Source organism: Mastomys coucha, unplaced genomic scaffold, assembly GCF_008632895.1.
Source record: "Mastomys coucha isolate ucsf_1 unplaced genomic scaffold, UCSF_Mcou_1 pScaffold5, whole genome shotgun sequence".
NCBI classification, from domain to species: domain Eukaryota; kingdom Metazoa; phylum Chordata; class Mammalia; order Rodentia; family Muridae; genus Mastomys; species Mastomys coucha.
The window spans coordinates 16,130,360-16,137,821 of record NW_022196911.1 but is presented as its reverse complement, the minus strand read 5'-3'; the positions used below and the strand labels follow the sequence as shown (position 1 = coordinate 16,137,821).

The following is a 7,462-nucleotide window of genomic DNA, read 5'->3' as shown; positions in this document are numbered from 1 at the left end:
CCATCAACTTGAGAAAAATCAAATATGAGCAAGCACAGTATAGTGTAAAATATAAAAATACAGTATGACTGCAGATACAAAAATTTCAACAACCTCATTCAGGGGTTAATAAAAAAAAGACAAAGATACATAGCTGTCAATCAACAGTACATTAATTGATACAGATAAGGATCACCCACCAATGTTGAAATCACTAGATGGGAGACTGTTGAGAAAGAGTAGTCTGGCATTATTTACATAACAGAATTCTCCCATAGAATACTTATTAATCTACAAAGGACAAACAGTACCTTTAGGAAAGAAATGTTCCACAATCCACCTTACCCAAACGATTGACATTGGGTTTTTTTTTTTTTTTTTTTTTTTTTTTTTTTTGCATCCACTTATGATGAGATGGGAAGCAAAGCCATACCAGCTATACACTATTCTTGTCAAGAAAACAATTGCAATTAGATCACAAAGGAAACAACCAAAAATATCTGGGTAATAAAAATTCTTCAAGGCAACTAGGCTAAACACTTCAAAATGTTTTTGCCAGGAAATTCATGGGAAAAAAAAAGTCGTTCTGAATTAAAGACAAAATATATAATAACCAACTTCAATACAAGAACATTGATTGGAGTAGACTTTAATTTGGGAAGCAACTTAAACAATTTGAGGAACATTTGAAGAAAACTTTAGCAGTTAAAAGGCATTAGCATGAACGAACACTCGGGAGAGCAAGCCCCTGTACCTTGCCTGGGCAGCCCATTAGGGCTGGCCTTTAATTGAGGAAAAACGGGACAGAGCTGGCTGGGACACTCTTCTGCCATGCAGTGGCATGGGTGAGGATGATGCACACACACATACACACACACACACATACATACATACACACACACACATACACACACATACATACACACACATACATACACACACACACATATACACACACATACACATACACACATACACACATACATACACACACACATACATACATACATACACACATACATACACACACATACACACATGCATACACACATATACACACATACATACATACACACACACACATACATACATACATACATACATACACACACACACATACATACATACACACACACACCTTGCCACTTAAAGCACTGGGAAAAACTGGCCCCAGCATCATGAGAGCAGGTGAGCTGGCCCTGTCCATCACGGCTGCAGGACTTGAGAGAGCAGGCCCCACACTTCATCTGGGCAGCGCAATAGAGCTGGCTCTGGTGGAGGGGGACACAGGTGAGCCCCACTGAAGGCCAGAGCATGGGAGAGTTGGCTCCACTACCCCTCTGCTATGAAGTAGCCTAGGCAGAGGGGAGATGCCTTCTGCCCCTTTTCCTCTTGCTTGCCTCCTGAGGCAGTCCTGAGAGCATACCGCAGGGTCAAGAGAGAAGATGAGCTGGTCTTGTCCCTTGCCAGCTGTGTCATACAGGAGAGCGGGTACATGGGAGAGCACTTCTCCTGGACACCACAGTAGTGAGGTCTTGGTTGAGGGGGAGTGGGTACACCAGCCCTGATGATAAAGCTCAGGAGAGCTGACCTGAGGTGGTGTGAGTGTGAGGGTGATTGCCCTTCCCCTCACTCCTTCACTACCTGCAGTAGCTGGGAGAGCTATGCCTGGAGTCATGAGGGCTAGCCCTATCTCACCAATGACTGCAGCACTTGGGAGAGTGGGCTCTGCACTTTAACTGAGCAGCACAGTAGAGCTGACTCTGGAGGCATGGGTGTATGAGAGCGGGCCTGAGGGCATGAAAGCAGAAGAGCTGACCCTGAGTCCGGTGATGACAGCATTGGGTGGCCTAGCCAGAGCAGTCTAGGAGAGCTTTCCCTGGTAGTGCAGATAAGGGAGAGCCAGTGGGCCAACCAGCTCAGCTACTACCCAGGCCCAGATATCCAGGGCTCTGAATTGGCCTACCCCCAAATCTATATAATCCTCAAAAAGTTAATGCCGCCAACCGGGTTCATTGCAGGGACCCCAATTTCCACGGGATGAGAATTTTGGTCAGGTGAGCAATAAGTCAGCAGATGACAAACTTGACACAAGGGTGTGGTGAATCTGAATGTATTTGTACAAGGTGAAATTCAGGTTTAAATAGCATACAGCAAGCAGGGCAGATGACAAGAGTCACATAGGCGGGCAGGAGTTATAGCAAGGGGCACAAGACTGAGGTCATGGAGGCAAGTGACTGCCACACCAAGGTTGGTAGGATCAGGTAGCCAGGTGTGAAGCAGGCAGAAGAGCAGTGGAGCCCTCCCTACTGGGGCTATTTTGGTATTCCTATGCTAATTCTCTGATTCTGCTGGAGACAAGGACTAGGAGGTTCTAATCTAACCTTTCCTGCTAATTCTCTGGGTCTTGCTGGAGGCAAGCACTGGGAAGTTCTGACCTAACACTTCTAGCTAATGTCCTTCATTATTCTCTAGTATGTAAAACAGTTCTGACTATTGTGGGACTGCCCTAAGGAATGTTGCTTGACCTCTGTTGCTAGCTCTGAGGAAAACCTGTCTGGCAAGGCAGATTCCTTGAGAGAAATTCCAAGCTAAGGACAACTAGGAATTGAATTAGGATATTTTGGAACATTGTGCTGGTCAGGAGACAATGCCTAATCTTAAGTTTAGCCATTAAGGAACCATTACTTGGGGTACTTTTATGCTTAAATAAGAGGGCGTGTTGACGATTGGAAAGACTAATATGGAACACGTCTGAGTTAGGAGATGCCAGCAACTGTCTGAAGACCCAGGAGGCACAAGCTCTCTTTTGGGGCCATAATGCCTCTTGTCTTTGATCAGGCTTTTACCCCCAATACCGCAGACGTAACTGGTGTAGACGAGTGGGTGTAGTAGCAGGTTGAGATGCATGAAAGGGCTGTTCCAAAGCTGCAGAATCTCTGTAGTACATGACGACAACAACAGGGTAACTGGGGGAAATCCCAATGATGATCTAATATTGATATGAGACCTCGAACCAAACCAGTGACTCATTGCAATGAACATTTGCAAGTAAATGTATATGGGCAGAGGGATATACTATGGAACATACTGTGACATACTACAGCTTTTACAACAAGATGTTTTCTATGCTTTGCTTTTGTTGCTGGTGGTGGTGGTGGTAGTGGTGGGTTTGTGTGAATAAGCAGATGTGTTTTATCTTGTGAGGGGAGATAGCCAGGGCAAAGGGTAGATATGAGGGGAGAGGGAGATGAGCGGGACTGGGATGTGCAATGTGAAAATCATGAAAAATTTAAATTAAAAATTTAAAAAATAAATGTTAACATGCACTTTATTAGATAGATACTATTGGCTACTGTATCACTTTTTTGTGTGTGAGCTATTATGCTTTTGCTTTGCTTTGTGTGTTTGATTGTTTTACGTTGTTGTTTGTTTTGGAGGATTGGTTTAGTTTTTCTGTTGTTTGGTTTGGTTTGTTTTGGTTTTTGGAGAAAGGGTCTCACGGTGTAGCCCAGGATGGTCTCCAATTGACAATCCTGTACCTCAGTTTCCTGAGCCCAAGAATTATAAGTATTTAGCACTGTGCACTATACCTGGTTACATTACACCTTAAATTCCTAGGAGTACATAAAAATGGCATTTGGGGACTGTAGGAAAACATCTTTATCTTTAGGTAGTAAGTGCTGACTATAGAGGTGCAGTGGCAGGATGGTCCAGTTTGCTTTCTATTGGCTCAAGAAACAATGGCGAATTAGAAGTTCTTCACTATGAACACGGTAGTCAGATGGTGATAAATGATTAAAAAAAAAGGTTATAAACTACTAAAATTTTGTACATCCAAGCAAAGGCAATGTGGAGGTTTGACTATGGTACTATTCGAACATTTCTGAAGACCTAAACTTTTTTAAGAACAAAAGACTGGGAAAAACAAGATACTTACATGTCACTAAACAATATTCTGATTAAACGTGACCTCCGAATCAGGTCTCACACATTAGAGGGAAGTTTATCAGAGGAGACTGATCAATAATGCTGAAATGTCCCTTGTCAAGTGGCTGTAGATTGGTCAGCTGTATCAGGCCTTCATGTGGTATATTTTATCACCTTAATTCTCTCTTTTCTAAATTGGCTGAGTAAAGAGCCTAACTTCTCTATCTGAGCACAGAGGCAAACTTTGGAGCACCTAGAATCTAGTAAAGGAATTATATATATGATATTTGCTCAGGTGTGTTGTGCTTGTTTACCCCTTTGAAGAAAAATATTTGCCTTTTGTAACAAGACCTTTGAATTCACAGGTAAACAAAATCGACTCTGCAAGTCTGGTTGTAGAGTTTAGGGCTGAAATTAAATATACACTTTGGAATCTTAAAGCATGCCCTCCAAGAAACATGGGCCTTTTGGCTTTATAAGGCAAAAACTAAAGAAGCTTTCCAATGCTGCATCCTCAGTTGCCTGGATCTCAGCATATATGGAGCATTTACATTTTCACAAGAGTTCATAACCTGCTGACGACAGAGGAAACAGGCCTTTGCCTCAACTGTCATTTGTAAGGTTGAAGTACACAATATAACCATTCAACGATGGAAAAGAGCAACCAGAAACGAGCAGGCAGAAACCCAGAAACGAGCAGGCAGAAAAAAAGCATCATGTCCTTTCACCGGGGAAATACACCTTAAAATGTGAAAGTCAAAGACAGCTAGAAGGAACCAACGCCGAAGAACTGAAACCTCTTCACAGCAGGCTTGTCTTTTGAAAACCCTGCCAGATCCTTTTAGGACTACATAAAGCACTCTGGTTCCTAAGGTGATGCTGATAACACTGTCAATCACTGTGGTGTCTAGATGGTGTCTGTGCAGTTTAAAGAGTACCTTGCAATTGTTGAAGGGTGGGTTTGTTTCTCACTAAGTTGTTCTGAGTGTCAGTTATAGTTGTGATAACTGAAGGAGATACACTTAATGTGTGAGAAACGAAGAGCCCAATATTTCTTGCCTCAAACTTCTACACATTCCCTCACAATCACCTCCATGTGAATCACAGCACCTGTCTTCAGAGCGGATCAAGACTAAACAGTTTATTAGTCCTTGGGACTATTCTGTGACCTTCATATAAGGAACGCCACTCACTGAAGTGTTTCCCACCTTCAAGGGGTAGAAGTTTGTCTTTCTCTTCTTTAATTAGTTTCTTAGAAAATAAGATTTTCTTATATGATGCTGTGAAAACATTCTCTTAGAAGTTCACAACAAGCATGAACTACAAAACTTGCCACTTACCTCCCCAGAAAACTATTTTTCACGATGTTAAACTAACTATCAACCACACTTTTCAATATTTTTGAGGTTTTATTTACTTATTTATTTTATATATTCTGTGTACTTAGGAGGGCAGAGAGGGGTGTCAGATCCTCTGGGACTAGAGTTACAGATGATTATAACTCTAATTTCTTTGTCTAGCTTGCTCCTTCTCATTGTAGATCTGCATAGGAATGATCATTAACAACAACATGATATGACCAATACTAAAGTGTCTTGAAATCTCCTCTGCCAAGCACATTAATCTACAGCTCTTTAATTTGGCCTGCAAGACATAGCTGGACAGATAGCAGCACATTCTTTCCCAAAATACCACAAGAATGGTATCTAATACTCTTCCCCTCTGAAACTTCTTGATCCAGGCCACCATAGTCTACATTGCTCTCAATATTACTCTCTCCCATATTCCCACTAGGAAGGCACATTAAGCCCTACTTACACCATTCAAACAGTTTCTTAATCCAAAGTCCCAAAGTCCACATTCTGCCAACAAGCTTCATGGTCAGGCCTGTCATATCAATCCCCAAGTTCCTAGTACCAACTTCTGTCATAGTTATTGTTGTATTTCTGAGAAAAGAGACCATGACTAAGGAAATTTATAAAAGGAAGCATTTAATTGAGGGCTCACTTACAGATTCAGAGGGTTAAGCCATGACTATCGTGGTGGGGAGCAAGGCAGACAGCAGACAGTCATGGCATTGAAGCAGTACCTAAGAGCTTATATCCTGATCTGCAGGCAGGGGAAAGAAAAAGAGAGACAGACAGACAGACAGACAGACAGACAGACAGACAGAGTTGGCCTGGTGTAGGCTTTTGAAACTGCAAAGCATACTTCCAGTGACACAACCTCTCCAACTAGATCCAATAACACCAGACCTTCTAATCTATCTCAACTGTCCACCAACTGAGAACCAAGCATTCAACATATGAGCCTTTAGGGGCCATACTCATTCAACTCCCCCCCCCCCGACAGTACTTATAAAAAAGACTTAGAGAATTAAAACCTTTCTACTACTGATATAATAACAAAAACAAAAGAGTAATTTTGTTTGCAGTGTTAAATAAAACAATGCTAGGTATTTAGTGTTAGCTTTGGAGGTTTAATTTTACAAATGGATATGTCTTAGTCACTGCTCTACGTAAAGAGACACCACTGCCAGGGCAACTTTTATTTAAAAGAGAGAGAGAGAGAGAGGGGGGGTATTTGATTGAGGCAATTTTAGCAGCTTAGTCCATTATTATCATGGCAGGAGGCATGGTAGTGTGCAGTTATGGTGCAGGAGAAGTAGCTGAGAGCTACAACCTGATCCACAGGCAGAGAGAAAGAAAAAGAGAAACAGACAGAGACACACACAAACACATACACAAACTCACACTGAGGTTGACATGGGTTTTTGAAACCTCAAAGCACCCCCAGTGACACACTTCTTCCAACAAGGCCATACCTCTTAATCCTCCTGATCCCTCCAAATAGTACTACTCCTTGGTGAATAAGTATTCCAATATATCAGCCTATGGGGCTATTCTTATTCAAACCTCCACAGGATATAAGTATGTTTGCATAATTCTCTTTAAATGAGGTTGACACAATGTTTTACCTACTTTCATGTCACAATAATAGTAACAGAAAATAATGCTGGTGCATTTAATCTGTGCACTCATTGACCCATATGGTTCTTATATCTGCTTTATCGAGTAGAATCCACCTCTGTTCATATTTTGTAATTAGGGAGATAACTCTTGTTTGATATGACCAAGCAAAGATGTCAGAAAGCTGGACTGATGTACCAGCTCCTGAGCTCGTCTTTGCTGCACCCATCACAGGCTGTAACCAACCTTGTCCCCTAAATTTCTTACTTTTCTCACATCTTAGACTAGCTATGATTACTCCTTTTTCACTATGTTGACATACAGATAAATCTCTGCAGACTTGAGTCCCACAACACCCAGAGGAAGCAACACTCCCAGGTGCGCTGACACACCAAGGATCAGAGGTGAGCAGAAACCAACATCTGTCCCAACACTGGGAGTAACTGGGACCAGCAGGACTAGGCACAGAGGAACTCCACCAGCCCAGTGACTTCAGTTCTTTCCAGTCTGTCTGGATTGGGGTCCAGAGCAGACCTTGGGCACAAGCTCCACAGCCAGTCCCACAACACCCAGAGGAAGCTCCA

At 42.2% G+C, this 7,462-nt stretch overlaps 1 pseudogene; it reads left to right on the top strand.

Moving 5' to 3' along the window:
• Positions 1 to 1,157: 1,157 nt before the first annotated feature.
• LOC116077355 overlaps positions 1,158 to 7,462 on the top strand; it is a 25,313-nt pseudogene continuing 19,008 nt past the window's right edge.